The sequence below is a fragment of the Augochlora pura genome, chromosome 7, assembly GCF_028453695.1.
Source record: "Augochlora pura isolate Apur16 chromosome 7, APUR_v2.2.1, whole genome shotgun sequence".
NCBI classification, from domain to species: Eukaryota; Metazoa; Arthropoda; class Insecta; order Hymenoptera; family Halictidae; genus Augochlora; species Augochlora pura.
In genome coordinates, this window is record NC_135778.1 from 27876081 (window position 1) to 27894006 (window position 17926).

Sequence of the window (17926 nt, forward strand, 5' to 3'; positions counted from 1 at the left end):
GCTTCGTTTTTTGTAACATTTCGTTTGGGGATTAAAAGATGAAGAAAAGTTATTTTTTTTGTTTTATAAACCATATTGGTTTGTAATAGTACATGCTATGTATCAGAGATGGCACTGTATGTGAAAAATGATTTTCCCTGTTTTCCTGCTTTTCTGTCGAAATTTTTCCAGAATTTTGGTTGCTATAAACCTCACGGAGCCCGAGACCTTTCCAACGAATGCAAAACCGTGGAAATCGGTTCGTGCGTTCTGGAGTTATAGCGTCAGGAAGGAAAACCCGACTTATTTTTATATAATAGATTAACCCTGATAGTTTTTAATAAATTGTTAAAGCGTTTTTAATGACTGGTACAAAAATGCCATATTGCCTCAATACTAGAATAGAGAAAATTCTCAAAAAATTGGATATCCCTTTCCCTCAGAAATCATAATTAATTTACTTAAAGATTACACTACAAATAGCTCGAACGAGATAGTAATAAATTCTGTTGCAAATTTCAACCGATCTCGATGAAATTTTCAGCACGCATATAACTTACCAAAAATTAGAATAAGCATTCTTTAAATTTCCGTCATAGACACGGAAGAAACAGTTGAAAAACGACAATCTTTTATCTTTTTTTGCCATTCTAAGCAGTAGCATAATTTAATAAAAGAAACATTCTAGTTACGATCTAAAAGCATCCTAATTACAGTTAATTTTTGCACTAAGTAAGAACTGTAGTATTAATAACGGTAACAACAATAAGCAATAAGTACATCGTGTGTGCCATAAATTCGATAAATTAAAAAAAATTATTAAAAATAATTGAAAGACTGCCCTTTAAATCAAATTACTTCATAAACTAATACCTTTAAACTAAAACTGTCCTTTGGTATAAATAAATAAGCGTTTGCCTAGCATAAGCGTTCGTTCCAAGTTAGCCTAGTTATACTAGCCGCGTTTGAGTTCGCCGTCTGGAAAGCGGCAAGAACCGCGTCGATTAATAATAACTAGCGGGCGTAAAAAATAAAATCAGCTGGTTACGGAGAGCGGACGCAATCAGGCAGTGACGATGCTGGAATTTTTAATTTCCCCGGCAATCCGGCCGGGTTTTTATTAACCATTAAACGGCAAATTGGCTGGAAAGTGCGGCCGGCGATCCTTCTGGATCGGGATTGGCCCGCGAAATTCCTCGCCCCTTTCTGCCCCGCCGGCACCTACTTCTTCTTCGAGTTCTTCAATTTGGCGCCGCCGGGAAAGGGTAACGCGACCTCGAACTAGGAAATTGGATCCACAAAAGATCAAACGCGGGGAGAGACCGCCGGGGAACAAGAGGCTGGCTGAGCGACACGCGAGCACGATCGAGTACGCGGGCAATTCTGGATAAACGATGACATGATTCAATCGAACACGGACAGAGGGAAGCGCGCGAACAATCGATACCTCGTATTTCGATCTATTTTGTTAATTTTCTGATTTTTGTTTTAACACGATCGTCGACGGTTTTGCACTACTGCGACGTTGTTGCGTATTTCGCGTGAGAACGTCGAATTCATTTTACGAATGTAATAATTGTAATCAGTTTTCTTTTATATTGTCTTCGAAGCGATTTTTAGTTTATTTTATAAAAGGTTGTCATGTGTTCAATAGGAGAAATACTATAAGTTATATTTTTATTCTTTTTACTTTATATTTTATGATTTTTATTCGAGTCGATTATTCTTCGTATTTATTTCTGCGCGGATAAATTATTATTTGTAAGAAGCTAGTTGGTCAAAGCTTTGTTTAGTGAACTTTTATTCGGTAGCGTTGAGTAATACTGTATGAGAATAGATTTTCATTTAGCTGGATTTTTATTCGATTGTATATTTATTCGGCAGTGTCGAGCAAGATCGTACACGAATAAATTGCTATTTAAATCAATTTGTATTCGAATGAGTATTGTAGTAGTAAATTGATTACAGTAACTTTGTAGATTATTCTACATTTTTATCTAAACTGTATTGGACTGAATACATATTCGATACCGTCGAATAAAATTCTATCGAAATAAATTTCAACCTAATTAAATTTACACTCGATCGAATACTAGTTCAATATTATCGAACACAATTTTATCCCTTAACCTTTCATCCGTCACGCGAATAAAACGTCATCAACTCTCCTTCGCGTAACGACAGATCCCATAATGATCTAAAGTCCTCCAACAATATCTACATGGTATCTAAACCATCGTCGACCATAAATTAAAAAAGATAGTGGAATTATCAAGTGGCGGGATATTCGAGACGCCTCTATTAACCGTCTTCATTTTCCACGTGCAGGAGCCTATTGCTCGTAAAGCCAGCTGGAAAACAAAGTTTACGACGTATCAGATTTTCCGGACGCATCGGCGACGACGCGATGGGCGGGCGAACGGGTGAAACTGATTCCCTTTACGATCGAACGGAAAACTACTTTCCCTGGCGGCGGTGGAACATTCCATTTTCTTCGGAATCCGATTAAAGGCTTCCGGCGTCGTATCGAATAAACAGGAAATTAGGTTACGTCATTAGGCGACACTTTCTTCGTTCCCTCTCGCAGCCAATAATCTGCCGGGCCGGCCCCGGCTGCCGATTAATTTCTCTTTTAAAGGAGCCGCGCGGCTGTCGGATCGCTCTCTGGTCCTTTGATTTCGTCGACCGCCTCGGTCAACGACCAGCCCGCGCATAATTGATGAACGCAATCAGCCTCGAATTAAACTGTCCTCATCAATTCACGGCGATCCTGCAGTTTAATTTATTTCAGTCATTTCATTTACTCCGTTTATTTAATCCATTCCGCTCGTCTCGTTTATTTCGTTTATTTAATTTATTTAATTTATTTAATTTATTTAATTTATCTAATTTATTCAGTTCGTTTCATTTCTTTCGTTCATCTCATTTATTTTCTTCTGTTTTGTCTATTTTGTTATGTTTCGTTTATTTCATTTAATATTTTCAAACGACAAGAATGCGTGAAAACGGACGGCGAAAAATGGAAATCAAATATCATAATGATTTTATCGATAACGTCACGGTGGAAATTACAACGGGGAAATGAAAATTAATTCTCTGCTTGATAATTTCACAATAATTTAGAATCGTTAAAAATAGTAGTCGCTAAATACTTGGAATCATTGGACTGTTTTAAATGACGGCTGCACGCGTCTTAAATGCTTAACAATAATAGAATAAATCTTTAGTCTGCTCGTCGACTATACCAGCAAGGGGAAACGTCCTTTATATAGTCGGACATCCGAAGGAGCTTTTATTAAAATCTCGCCGATATTCCGTCAATGTTTTAGACGATGCTACCGGGATCCATAATGAGGAGCTATCGTTAATTATTAGCGTGAAGGGAAGCGGCCTTTATGTAATCAGGCACCCAAGACGATTTCATTAAAATTTCACTAATATCGCGCCGATCTTACAGGAGATCCTGTTGGGATTTATAATGAGGGGATACCGTTAATTATTAGCGTAAGGGGAAACAGCCTTTATGTAGTCGGACACTCAAGACGATTTCATTAAAATTTCACTAATATCGCGTGAATCTTTCAGAGGATCCGCCGTCGGGATTCATAACGAACGAATATCGTTAATTATTAGCACGAAGGTAAACAGCCTTTATATAGCGAGCCGTGCTGGAAAATTCCATGAAAATTGCGCTAATATACAAGGTATTTCAAAAGTCGCTCCTGATCAGGAAATAAAAGTTCCTCGGGTATTTTCGAGTAACTTTTTCTTTTGCGCAAATCTTCTATGAGGCTTCGTTAACAAGTTATTAACGAAAAACACTGATCAGTCACAGTCGAGATCGCCTGGAGCTAAGCCAGTTCTACCAATTGGCTCAGCAGCCTAGCACCAGCTGATCTCACCTCTCATTGGTCACTGTTTTTCATTAATAACTCAATAACGACGCTCTGAAAAAAATTGTTGCAAAAGAAAAAGTTACTTCAAATGTCCTCGGGTGTCTTTTACTTCCAAATGGTAAGATATTTTTGCAACACCCTGTAGAATTAAATTACTTCAAAGGTGATGAGAGAGGTTTCAGGTTAAGTATCGTATTTTCATGGTGAATTTTCGCAGCTGGTTTTCGCGGCTAAAAATATAATTCCCCGTGTTCTCTTTCGGGACAAAACGGCGAGGAAATATCGGCGGCGGGGAAGAGAGGAACCGGGCGGCGGGAAAAAAAATAGAGGAAATTCATCGTAGTCACCGCGATAAATCACATTTATGGCCGAGTGAACGAGACTCGGGTGTGCGTCGATGGAAAATCCCTCGGCCGGAAACCGGGCGATTCCTCGGGCTTCGTTTCTATTCAGAATTTCTTTTCGCTTCATTAGAGACGGAATTTATCAAATTACCAAAACATAAAAGGCTTTTCCCGAGAACGGGGGAACAGAGATGGAAAAATAATCGTTGTTCACCTGCGGAACGGAATCGTCAAAAAGTTTTCCTATAGGGGACTAAGTGGAAAGGGATTGTCTGCGGTCGGTCAATCGTCGCCGCAAATATTTTCGCTCGGGAACAAAAGTGGGAGAACCGGATTGGAAGAATAATTCTGGTGACCGGGACAAAACTGTTTTCTCATTGTCCGATACATGGAGTAAGTGGAAAAGGACAGACGAACGTTTGTACGAAGTTGTTTTATTTTTGAATAAGGAAAAATGACAAACTTGATCTTTTCTCGAACGACGAAAAATCATCGTGATTAACTAACGAGAAATTTTAAGATAAAAATTCTACGATTTGTTAGTAAGTAGAACAGGGTTGTTAGTGGACAGGTGAATATTCAGATAAAATTGTTTTACTTCTCAATAAGAGAAAAATACAAATTTGATATTTTATTTAAAGAGGAAATATCATTGTGAATAACTAACGAGAAATTTTGTTAAGAATTGTACGATTTGTTAGTAACGAGAAAAGGATTGCTAGTGGACAGACGAATATTCAGATAAAATTATTTTACTTCTAAATAACTTGATCTTCTACTTGAAGACCATGACTCGTCGTAATTAACCAGCAAGACATTTTTATAAGACTTTTAAACAATATTTGAGTAAGTAAAACAGAACTGACAATGATCAGACATACTTTTGCACAAAATATATTGACTTGAACATAAATTAAAATACAGAGAATGGAGCAACAATTCTGATCACTACCATAGAAAAACAATCAAACATTCTCCTATAATCAATCAAGTAGAAAAGGCTCGTAAATAATCAGACAAACTCTTTACACGAAATGTTTCTTCTCCAAACCAAAAAGAGAAAATTGAGCACCAAAACTCAATTACGCCTCGACAGAAAATAAATAAAAATTCCTTCATCACCTAAAATCTAAGTAGCCTCAGACTTCCAATGATTAGACATAATAATTAATCAAATCAAACAATCCTCTGACCAAAATCAAGCTATTCAGAATGCAAAAACAACACTGATCGTTGCAGAGAAAAATAGTGAAAAATATCCAACCAGAGAAATAAGTAGAAAAGGAGCGGGCAGCGATCAGACGATATCCGTCTCGCCTTTTTCTTGTTTCCGCAAGCGAAAAAAATTCGCGAACGTAGCTGGGGCATAGACGGAAGTGTGCGGAACATTGGAGCAACAAAACGGCGGATGGTTAAGGTGTAAAAAAAATTCCGAGTCACGTCCGATTGCGGCGCGGCGGGAAGAAAAGGGGTCCCGAGGCGGACGATATTTCTCTGGCCGAGCTTTCGCGGAAGGTTGCGAAGACAATGGGAGATTTCGTTCGGAATTACCGGCACGTTTTTCACGCTGGTGTTTCCGGCATGCGACTTCATTATCGAAGGCAGGCTCTGCCATCAATTACGGGAGGGGCGTGCGCGCAATCGATGATCACCGGGAGGCGTAATCATCGATTGTCAGTTACTGACCGACGCCCCCGCGTTCTCTCTTTCTATCTACTGTCCGCTCTCTCTCTCTCTCTCTCTTGCTCTCTAGTGTTCTCTATACTGTTCTCCCTGCCTCTCTTTCTACCGTTCTCACGTTCTCTCCGATCTCTCACGGCCGTTTATCCACCGTTTGCCCCCCGAGCGTGTGTCAATTAATCGCGGCGTACGGTTAATAGCACGGTGGAAAATAAAATTATCGACGGCTGCTGAATCGGCCGTCAAAGGAAGCTTTCAATGAACCCCGGCAGGCTGTTTATTTTTGTTATTACGTAACGGAGGTCTACGGCTCCGGCAACGGGATCCGGGAAACTTGATTCGAGCGAGGGGAATCCGCCGTTAATGGTCAGACAATACGAGCTGAACGCTGCGGGTGTTGCGCTAACGACGGCTAATTCGTGAGAACGGCCAATGGCATTCTGGTATGTGGGACGCGGCTTTATGGTGTCTCGCGGAAAGGTCACCGGAGTCGCCTCGATTTTACCGTAAACGGTTTAGAGCGACGTTGTTCGCGAATCGCGATGAAATCATTTTTGATCGCGGTCGGAATTTTTGCAGAAGATACGGCGCTTCGATCTTGATACATAGATCTTGATACATAGATATTGGTACATAGATATTGGTACATAGATCTTGGTGCATAGTTCTTACATAGTAAATATGTGATATGCACGTGACATTTATGTGCAATAAAAAGTAGAAAATATGTGAAGCATGGTGTGGAACGACTAGACAGCGGATTTTTAGTTAAAATTAAGATTGTGTTTGTTGCGATATAGAAGAGCTCGAATACGTGTTTATTATATTATATACAATTTCATATTTATTTAATATTCGTAAAACTTTTCACTGTTTCGAAAGTGTAGACTAAGGATTTTTATGCAGACTCTTCTGCATTTGTTGAGACACAGAGATACTCGTTATTTATTTACCTATTTTCTGAATCATTTTAAAGAGTCCAAAATATCTACTTTGTATTAAATTCTATAAAATTTTATATTTATTTAATATAAAAACATTAACAGTAGCAAAACATTAATACTGCAAAATAAAAATCGCCTTCCTTATCATGACGCTATGGTGCTTGATATTTATTCATACATCTTCATTATCATTTATTAAATCTAAAAAAACGCAAAACTGTCTCAAAATTCTTCAAAACATTCTATTAAATTCGACTTACTCGCTCCATTGAAAAATTAATGTTTAATATATCTCTTCAGAATGAAAAACAAAATTTCCATCGACATATTTTTCCCACAGATTATACTGAAAAATATATACGAAAAATCTGCACTAAACTCGATCCTAATCGATCCAGTTGGCCCAGTTGATCCAGAGCTACAATTGCGAATATTTGGCTATCGTTTCCGCGAACGAATTCGACTAATTTGGCCTCGTGCTAATTCAGCATTGTCTGCCTCCGACGTGTTTCGCGTCTTTATGTTATGCTTTTATTTTACGTTGCATTATTTTCTCATGGCCGCCATTGTGTCCAATAGAAACGATACCGCCGCAGCATCCGTTATCACGTGCATTGATCACGGCATTGTTACGCGGCGTCTATTCAACGATTTTCGAAACGCCGTCTGGATACGAATCAGATCGTAATATACCTCTGGAAAATCTGGTGATCGTTACCTTAATTAGAATCGAGCCGAAAACACGCGGCCGGGCTACACTGATTGGCGCTCCGGTTACAAGAACAATTTAATTCGCGGACGGAGCGCAGCGCGCCCGAGAGTTTTATTTCGCATTATCCGCCGATTTTTTTGCGGCCGCCGACACGGGCCATCTTCCGCGAAATACGATATGTTATCGGGAATACGGGTGCCCCATATCGAACATCGGATTCCGTATAAGTTGATGGAACCTTCATCGAATTCCGCTCGGTTTTACGTTATTTAATCCCGCGTCACGCTTTGTGCCTCGGTCTGTGTCGTTAAAATTTAATCGTGTCCCGCTGGTTCGATCGACCATTAATTAATGGTTAGTCTACGTTGTCTGACTTTGAGGCAACGGTAGGACAATGGCAAATGTTTAAATAAAAAGGTAGAAGTTGGTAGCAGTTCCAATTTCAGAGAAATCGAATTCTAAAAATGGCGGCTATGGTTCACGCAATTTCGAAAGGGAAAATAGTGTCGGCGCTGTGAAAGAAGAATTTATTCGAAAATTAAAGGGAACTTAATTAACGATTGTAATAAATAATTAAATAAAATATTAATCAATAAGATAGAAGGCGGTAGGAATTCCTGATCCAACAAATGGAGTTTCAAAAATGGCGGCTATTGGTTTCGTAACTTCAAAAGGGAAGATAGCGTCGCGCTGTGAGAGAAAAATTCATTCGGAAATGAAAGGGAATTTAATTAAGGATATTAATTAATTAATAAATTAATCATTTTGTCGACTAAATTTATTTTCGCGTGTACAGGTAGCTCTGATACGACACAAGTCTATGGACTCGTAGTTTCTTCGAGTACTAATTAAAATGCTTCGTTAAAGGAAGGTTTTCATGCAGGAATCAATTATTAGTAATTTTCCAGATTAAATATTGAATACATATAACTCGATTGCATTTTTCACGCTGATTCGAATTCCGTAAAAATTGTTCTGCCATCTGAAATTCCGAACAATTTAACAAAAGTTAACAAAAAAACCTCGGAGCAAAAGTAGAGACTGAAAGTACATTATTTTCAATTGATTACTATTTTTAATCCTTTGTACTCGAAGCGATTTTAATTGTAAATCTGAAACAATTCTTCCGGCTTACAGTATCTTGATTTGATGTGACAAAGTGCGCTTTATGCATATGAAATTTAAGTCTTGTGACCTACATCATAATTACGCTCACAACAATTTTTTAAATCTCAACTTGAATAATATATAGATTATTTTTTAATGAGTTATAATAATTTTCATGGTACCTCAGATACCTCGCTCGAGTGCAAGGAGTTGAAAGAGCAGAGACTGTTTATCTAATATATAGTCATATGAATAGAATGTATATTATAATGAATATTAGAAGGAATATTGTAATGAATATTTATAGAATGAATATTAGAAGAGATATTATAATGAATATTGCAATGAATATTAGAAAGAGTATCCATAAAATAAACATTAGAATGAACATATATATTCACCTAACTCGCAACTCTTACAATTCGCTCAGACAATTAACATTTTCCCCCAGAAAATCACAGTTCGATAACCACTTGTATTACAACCTTTTTGTAGCGACAGTGAGCGTCATATGACACGGTGTCACGACACGGTATTTTCTAGGGACCTATCTACCGAGTTATAGGTGGCTCACCTGTACAGAGATTGGAAAGAAAAATAGAAGAAACCCCGAGGGCAGAAATTCTTGTAGGATCTCGCGAGCAAGTCGGGTCATGGTTGTTCCATCGGGGAAAAAGTGAGCGGTGAGGGTGGGCGCCGGTAACAGGGGTCCGACGAAGCTCCGGTTTCCGGTTGAATTTATCATCAGCACTTCCCTCGCTCGACAAGAAAACATTGCGCATTGCAGGCTTAATTGCGAGTACCTCTTTCGACGCGGCGCGCGCGAGCCCCAGCCGAGCAGCGACCGAGCCTTAATTAAGCAACGCTGAATAGGTATCACCCTTTTATCAGTTTCTTCCATCCTGGCCTCCTCCGTCGTATAGGAAGGGGCGAGCGTAACGGCAGCCGGTAGAACGAGAGAAACGGCTGAACAATAGGAGAGGGACCGAGCGACAACAATCGCCTGCAGTACGAGCGAATGCCCCCGAGATTGGGCGAACACGAATCTCGAATTAAAGCACTTTCGCGACAGATTGGACGCGATAAGGCAATCCTTTCCGACGCCGGATTCGAAGCAGCCCGAGCGTGCGACGCTTTCGCGACTTCGCCGGCTGACTTTCTCCGTTGGACGACTGGACGTTCGTGGTTTCGATCACGTGCGGGCATTCCTTGAATCGTCGAAACGACGGAACAATCTTTTTGCCGCGGCCGAAGATGTAACCGAGCGGGAAATACTGGAGCGGAGTTGATAATAAAAGTGAAACGAGAGAATAAAGTGGATCGGAATGGAATGGAAGGTGTTGCGTAAACGCGAATAAAATGATACGGAACGAGACGCGAGAAATTAAGCTCGGGGAAAATGAAAGGAAATGGAATAAAATACAAGATATTGAACTCAAGTGATATCGAGTAGAATGTAATAAAATACGAGGATTGAAATCAAATAAAAGCGTATAGAATAGAATAAAACTGAAAAAACTAAACTCAAATAGAATAAAATAAAATAGAATATAGTGCAAGGAATTAAACTCACATAAAACACAATAAATTGGCCTCAAATAAAATAGAATAAAGTACAGGAAATTAAACTGAAACAAAACACATTAATTTCTACAACGTTAAAATAATCTTACTATTAAACTACCAATACTATGAACAAAATCATAATAAACACTTTGTAAAAGATAATCGCGAAATTCGTAAAAGAACAGTGGTAAAAGTATTATTTATCACGAATACTAAGATGAAAAGTTTTCTCAAGTACAGTCAACAAAATTGTTCGCCTTTCTACGGATTACTATATACTTTAACAGCGTCCATGTTCCATAGTAACCATCCACCGTTCGAGGATAAAGGAGCGTCGACAAGTCGAGTAGAATAGAATCGTCCGTGATCAGACGAGGAATGCGTTCTCCTAGACTCGTTTTACCCGACGATCCTCGTCGAACATTCCTGATAACTGTACGTTACACAGATCGCGAAGAATATTTTCGGAAAGCAATTTTTACAACGAGCCGGGGGATAAAGGGTGCTCTTGTAGTCGGACGAAGTTCGAGCTTCCTCCGGCAAAGACCTCTTCAGAAATTTTTCATAACTAGAACCAGCGCGATGCGTCGTAAAATTGTATAGAAGGTCGGGGAGATAAGCCCCGCCTGTCGTCGGACAAGATATAACTTCCTCTGATATTTTATTTCCGTCGAACGCCTCGTTAGTAGTCAGACATAATTTAAACTTCGCCCCGCCAAAGAAGTTTGTCTCTTGGAAATTTGTCGTAGTCATGCTCCTCGTAATATTTTGTAAAACGGTTTTTCCAAAGCCCAGAATTTAAGACGGAGCTGCAGTTAGACAGGATAGAAATTCATTCGATTTTTCTTTCTATACAGAGTAAGTAAATTAGTCTGGTTAACGATCAGACACTAAGCTTCACTCTACTGAATACCTTATACCATTTTTCATACTTATATTCTGTGCAATAGTTGGTGCGATAATTTTTCTAGAAGTCAGGAGATGAGCCGTGACTGTGGTCAGACAAAATTTAATCTCTTCCAATATTTATTTTACAGGAACTAAGTGGATCAACTTTGTTAATGGTCAGACATCGTTTACGCTTTACCTAAGTAAATACTTTCTAAATTTGTCATAATAATAATACGTAAAATAATTTTTCTGAGAGCCAGGAGATAAACTCTGTCTACAGTGAGACAAAATTTAAACTCTTCCAATATTTATTTTTACAAGAACTAAGTAGAGCAACTTTGTTAATAGTTGGACATCATTTACGTTAACCCAGGAAAAGACTTTCTAAATTCGTCATAATAATAATAATACATAAAATAATATTTCTGATTATCAGGAGATAAGCCCCACCTACAATAATACAAAATTTAAGCTCTCATAAAATCTAAGTAGAGCAGTATTGTTAATAATCAGACATCGTTAACATTTTACCCGGCCAAACACTTTCTAAATTCGTCATAATAATAATACGTAAAATAATATTTCTAAAAGCCCGTCTGTAAGGATAAGCCCCACCTGCAGTCGGACGAAATATAAATTCTACCAATATCTATCCTTATGAAAACAAAATAGATCCTCCTCGTAATAACCGGGCAGAGTTTAAGCTGCTTTCTGGAACACCCTCGATCCGAATAATCTTCTATCCATGCATGGCGAATTTCTCGAAATATAAATTCGCGTGAGCAGACGACGACAGTTTCCGAACAGACAAGGAATAAGCGTTCCCCGGTTTTCTTGAGGATCGTCTTAAACTGTTCGAGAACTGCATCCGTGTTCCTGGCGCGGCATTCGAACTGAAGCAATTTTTGCAAAGGGCAAGGAGATAAGTCTGGTCCACGGTCAGACGAGCAGTATCTTCCGCGGCAGGATAAATTGGTGAATAAATCAAAGAGCCGGCTACGAGGATGTGGTTTAGGCAGTTCGGTGGAACTATGACATATTGGAACGTCGAAACAATGACCCCCCGATGGCACAAGGTTCTAATTCCTTCTTTTTATACTGTCGTGATGGTCTTGAATAGTTTGTAATGGTTCTGAATACTTTGTAATGGCTCTGAATACTTTGGAACGATTTTTAATACTTTGCAATGGCTTTTAATACTTTGTAATAATTTTCAATGCTTTTGTAATGGTTAGGTATACTTCGAAGTGGTTTTTAATATTTTTCAATGGTTTTTAACGCTTTATAATGGCTTTTAGTATCTTGTAATGTTTTGTAATTCTTTTCTAACGGTTTCTAATGCTTCGCAATAGCTTTTAATATTTCGTAATAATTCTCGACACTTTTTAATAGCTCCACATAAGTTGTTATGTTTTTTAACCCCTTGTAATAAGAATAATAATAATACTAACTGCTTAAAACCAGATAACACGATTTAAAGCTTCTATTTTAAAGCGTAAGACATTCAGACTTAAAACGGTCGTAAAATGGGCGTCTTTAAGACGTCCAGTGCTTTTTTAATGAATCGCGGCACTTTGAGGTCTCTAATTGAATCGTCTCTCTCTCCCTGTCACGTTTCTCGGACAATTATTAGCCGATGGCGACGCGGCCGACAATTTGAACAGTCAACCCAATTTCTCGACGCGTCCCTTGTTTATTTATATTCGACGACACGTCGCTTCTGTGTCTCTCGTGTCTGCCGTTGGCAGAACGCTGTCGAAAGACGCTGCTGGCATTCCACTGCTCCCTTCCTGAACGCGTGGCACTGTTCAAAACGCGTTGACAGACGCTGTCGGACTCGCGTAATTGGCTGCGCAACAGTTTTCCATTAGCGTCCGGCGGAATATAACCGCACGCCAACGATATTCTTTCGATTAAAAATTTTGCAAATCGAACACCGCGAAACGGCGTCGGTTACGGCGGAATTTCCGCAACGGCGTTACCGCGCCTTTTAATCATAAAAATCTCTAATCCACGGCCTGCACTACGTGCAGCATCCGCTTCGTCTACGAGTCCGTTCACTGGTGCTTTCATTCGGTCTTGTCTCAATTAATTATTAAATGAAATGCCCGTGGTATTGATAAATTGTCGAAATTAAGTTCCTCTGATTACGAACGGGATCATCGACGGACGGGTACTTAACGGGAATATCAATTAACGCGTCAGCAATTTCATCGAAAATCGTACGAAGGGCCTTGCCGATCATACCAGACATTTTTCATGAATATCTGTCGTTAATTATACGTGGAATTTTATTATTTAGCTAATTTAGTTAGCTGAACTCTTTCTCTCCGCCTGCATTTCTCGTTCATTGATTTATTTATTAAGAACTCAACAATTCTGCTAGAAATTATCGCTAGGATAATATTGTAACATCTTCACAGGATATTATATTAAATTTATATTAAAATATTACTAATTATCAAAAACCCAGAAATTAATATCTAAAGAGAAAAACGAAGTTACAATTTACTACTAAAAATTTGTATTCGAGCAAGCGGTATTGCTATAGCATTATATCAGTGTATTCATTATCAACAAGTACCTCTGTCGTAAGTATAGTAACATTCGGCCTCGTCCCAGCGGCCTCTCCCCCCTCCCCGATACCGATGCAAACCCCACCCGCGGAATCACTGCCAAGATCACAACAGAAGCCTACGAAATGAAAGGGAGCAGCGTCGGCTCGTGACACGCTGAGAGAGACACAGGCACCCATACATATACACGCGGAAGGACAAGCGAGATTTGCATGAAAAAGTTTCTAGCCAGGGCTATTACTAGACAACAGGTAGCATGTCGCGAGGACAGGCGACCTGTTCGACTCGCCGGGGGTGGTTCTCTGCTCACTGGATGTATCAAACGGCTCGCCTCGGGCCCTAGTCACTTCCCCGATCACGATTCACCAGAGGACACACAACCTCCTCACACATACCGATTCTGTTCACTGAAATTTTACACTGGACACTTCCGCCACGATCTTCACTAGGACAGGTGAAAAAATCCGTGTGAACGAGGATAGAACGTTATCGTGTTAGAAGGAGTCGATGGGATTGAGAGATCTGCGATCGAGAATGATCGAGAGTGTTTGACTGTGTTTGACAGCGTTTGACACTGTTCGACAGCGTTTGACACTGTTCGACAGCGTTTGACACTGTTCGACAGCGTTCGACAGTGTTTGACAGTGCCTCAGATTGTCTCGTAGCGTTTGACAGAGCTTGAGATTGTGTCACAAGCGTTTGACAGTGATTGAGATTGTCTCATAACATTTGTCAGCGCTTGAGATTGCCTCACAGCGTTTTACATGGCTTGAGATCTTCTCACAGCATTTGACAGTGATTGAGATTGTCTTATAACATTTGTCAGCGCTTGAGATTATCTTACAGCGTCAGTCAGGGTTAAAGATTGTCTCACAACGTTTGACAGAGCTTGAGATTATCTCACAGCGTTTGAAATTGTTTAGAATGTTTTACGATCTCACAGCATTTGGCAGTGCTTGAGATTGTCTCACAGCGTTTGAAATTATTTAGAACGTTCGACAGAGCTAGAGATTGTCATCACAGGATTTGATAGTGTTCGAAATTATCTACAACAATTGACAGTGCTTGACAGTGTTAGTCATCTCATTTCACAGCGTTTGACAGTGTTTGAGATTGTGTCACAACATCTAACAGTACCTGTATCGTTACGTTGGCGTTTGTATAAACCTGTTGGCAGTTGTTCGAACTAGTTTCGGACCAGATGCTCTTGTCCTAAGACGAATATATCATCGTAAAAATATAGCAACGAGACAGGCAGTTTGAAGTTATTTGAACCGAGCCGCTAAACAACCTACTGGAGACCGAAAATTGGCGCTGGCACACTTTATGGAAATTAATTAGCAGACAGAGAAGATGTGAACAGAAACTTGGTCGCCGTTGAGTCGAAGGAGTTTGAACGAGTTTGACAGAGAATTTTTCATCGATTCGTTGGGAGCAGAAATTCGGTTAACGTCTCGAGCACCCTAGCCAGATTAATCGACGCGAGTAAATTTCGGGTTTGCCTCGGTTTGACGAAGTTTGGGGGGAGCGGATCCGGAACAAGGTAGGGGCGGCCGAGTGCGGCAGCTTTGAGCGGGCAAGTTCAAGGAGGCACGTAAGAAACTCGAGCGGTCTTGTTTGTCTCAATCTAGCAACCCGCGAACGGAGCAGCCGGCTAACTCTCTCGTTAGCGTTAATTCTCTCGTTAAAATCGGCCGGCGTGCCGCCCCGCTTGTTTCTGATTTCCCGGCTGTCGTCCGCGGTCGAATTCTTCGCCATCGGCGGCTCCGATAGACGCGCGGGATCGCGAGATAATTAGGTCACTGGTAATTAATCGTAAACAGAGATATAAATTACACGGGACAAACACGGGCCGGTGTATTCTCCAGTCTCTGCCGCATTATCCGGACGATTTTCTAAAACGAGCACCGACGAGCCCGGAATCAGAGCCGGGAAAAATACGAGACGATTGTTGACGAATTTTATTCGACTCTGTCGTGAAAAAGTATCCGTCCAATCGAATCGATATTTATGTGGATAGGCGCTTTAGCAGAGCTGGATTTTATTCGAACAAGATTTCGTTCGATTCTGATTTGATTTCGGCAATCGTTCGTACGTGTAAGAGTTATTCGAACAGGAATTTGTGATAATACGAATTTATTTGAATTGTTATTCATTCGAGTGAGAGTTCATTCAAATGAGAATTTATTCGAGTAAGTATTCGGTCAGATGAGAAGTCATTCGAATAAGGAATGATTTGAATCAGAAATTATTCGAATAAAGAATGATTCGATTAAGAAATAATTCGAGTAAGAATTCAACCAAACAAGAAATCTTTGAAACAAGGATTCATTCAAATATCAATTCATTCGAATAGGAAATGACTCGAATACAAAATCATTCGAATAAGAATTTATTCAAACAAGAATTCATTCGGTTAAGAATTTTTTCAAACAAGAATTCATTCAATTAAGAAATCATTCAAACAAGAATTCATTCGAATAAAAATTCATTTAAATAAAGATTTATTCAGATAATGAATAATTCAAATAAAGAATGATTCGATTATAGAGTCATTCAAATAAACAATCACTCGACTAAAGAATTAATACCAATAAAGACTCGAACAATTTTCCACAGATTCAATATCGACAAACTGCTAACCATGATTCGAACAAACAATTCAAGCACTAATTCGACCAATCAACTCAAACAAACATCCATCCGAATAAAGCCCAATTCCGGTAGAAACCGACAGCACACGATCTACGCCAACCGAATCTGTTCGACAGAATTGAGGAGATTTCGCGTTATTTCGCCAGCGAATTCGGAGAGGTCTGGCCTCGGTCGGAGCACGTCGACGCCGCGGGGCTCGGAAAAACCTTTAAAACAGGATTTTCCAAGGGAAGTTCACCGGCGCCACGTGCTTGCCGAAAAAGGGTGCCCGGATGTTCCTGGTGCCAAGATACGCGTCTTCCGGGGTCACGTCTCCCCCGAGGTTGGCGCATCAAAACAAATCCAATTGACTGGCGCGTGTCGAACGGATTCACTGGGCTTCGCCTAATCGTGGACATTCGTCGAATCGTCACACCACTAGGGACAAATATACGTCGCGTGCAGAGCGGTGGCCGCGACGGTGTGCACAGTGGACACAATCAAAACTGACCCTGACTGACAACGACACGGGTTCTCGCCGAGTGACGGCAGAGCCACTCCGGCAGCTTCCACGGTGCACGGAGAGACGGAACACCTGCACTCGACGACGGCAGATGCTCCCCGACACTTCCACGAGAGAACCTGATGTCCGGGCAAAGTCGGCAACGAATGCTCTGTCAAACGAAGGGTCACTGGCGACGCACCGTTGCGGGACAGCCGCGTCGCGGGGAGAACGGGGAAACGGTGGACTCGGTGATGAAGAGGGACAAAGAAGATAACGATAACAGAGTTTAGTAAAAAAAAAAGAAATGGTGAGTACCGCGAGGTGGCTCGGTGCTCCCGAGCCGAGACGATGAACTCGTGCGCCGTCGTATTGACGTTGACGGCGGCCGAGACCCGACTGACGGAACGATTCTCTCTCCGGCGTCGCTGTGGCACAGTAACGTAGCATCCGGAAAACCGGAGGGTTTCCCTGACCCAGTGGCACCTCTGCGACGACGCCGAACTACATTTTATTGGACCCTCGGTCATTCCGTGATCACTATTAATTAAATCGCGCTCGGAAGACTGCTTTGTTGCCGAGACATCGCCTCTCTTACCTCACGGAATATTTAGGAACGAAAGCGAATTTTTTCAACCAGCAATTTCAACGCGCTCGACGGTGCCACCTTCATTTTCTCGGAATCGACGGATTTCATTTTTTTCTGTGTAAAGGGGGAAATACATGGTTTTGTATCAACGAAATGAAAATTTTCGAGATTTAATTACTGCTGATTGAGGGACTTTCTGGTCCTTATGTTTTGAAGTTTGTGCTTCGAACCTTATACTTTTAAGTTTATATTTTGAACCTTATAATTTTAGGTGTAAACTCTGAACCTTATATTATTTTAAGTCTGTACTTTGAACTTCATGTTTTTACGTCTTGCATTTTGAACCTCACATTTTTAAGTCTATAGCACAGACCTTATATTTTTAAATCTGTCCTAACCTCGTATTTTTAAATCTGTACTCTGCAATTTATATTTTTAAGTCAGTACTTTGCAATTTATATTTTTAAATCTGTGCTTTGAACTTTATCTTTTTGAGTCTGTATATT

The 17926-nt window shown here is 40.2% G+C and overlaps 1 protein-coding gene and 1 pseudogene across 1 annotated transcript in view; one reads left to right on the plus strand and one right to left on the minus strand.

Moving 5' to 3' along the window:
- Dnc (phosphodiesterase dunce) overlaps nucleotides 1-17318 on the minus strand; it is a 467245-nt gene extending 449927 nt beyond the window's left edge. The window contains exon 1 of the mRNA XM_078188084.1: nucleotides 17150-17318. The gene's annotated coding sequence lies outside the window, so the exon portion shown is untranslated. The remainder of the gene's footprint in view (nucleotides 1-17149) is intronic.
- Nucleotides 10446-17926, plus strand: part of LOC144471973 (uncharacterized) — a 33996-nt pseudogene continuing 26515 nt past the window's right edge.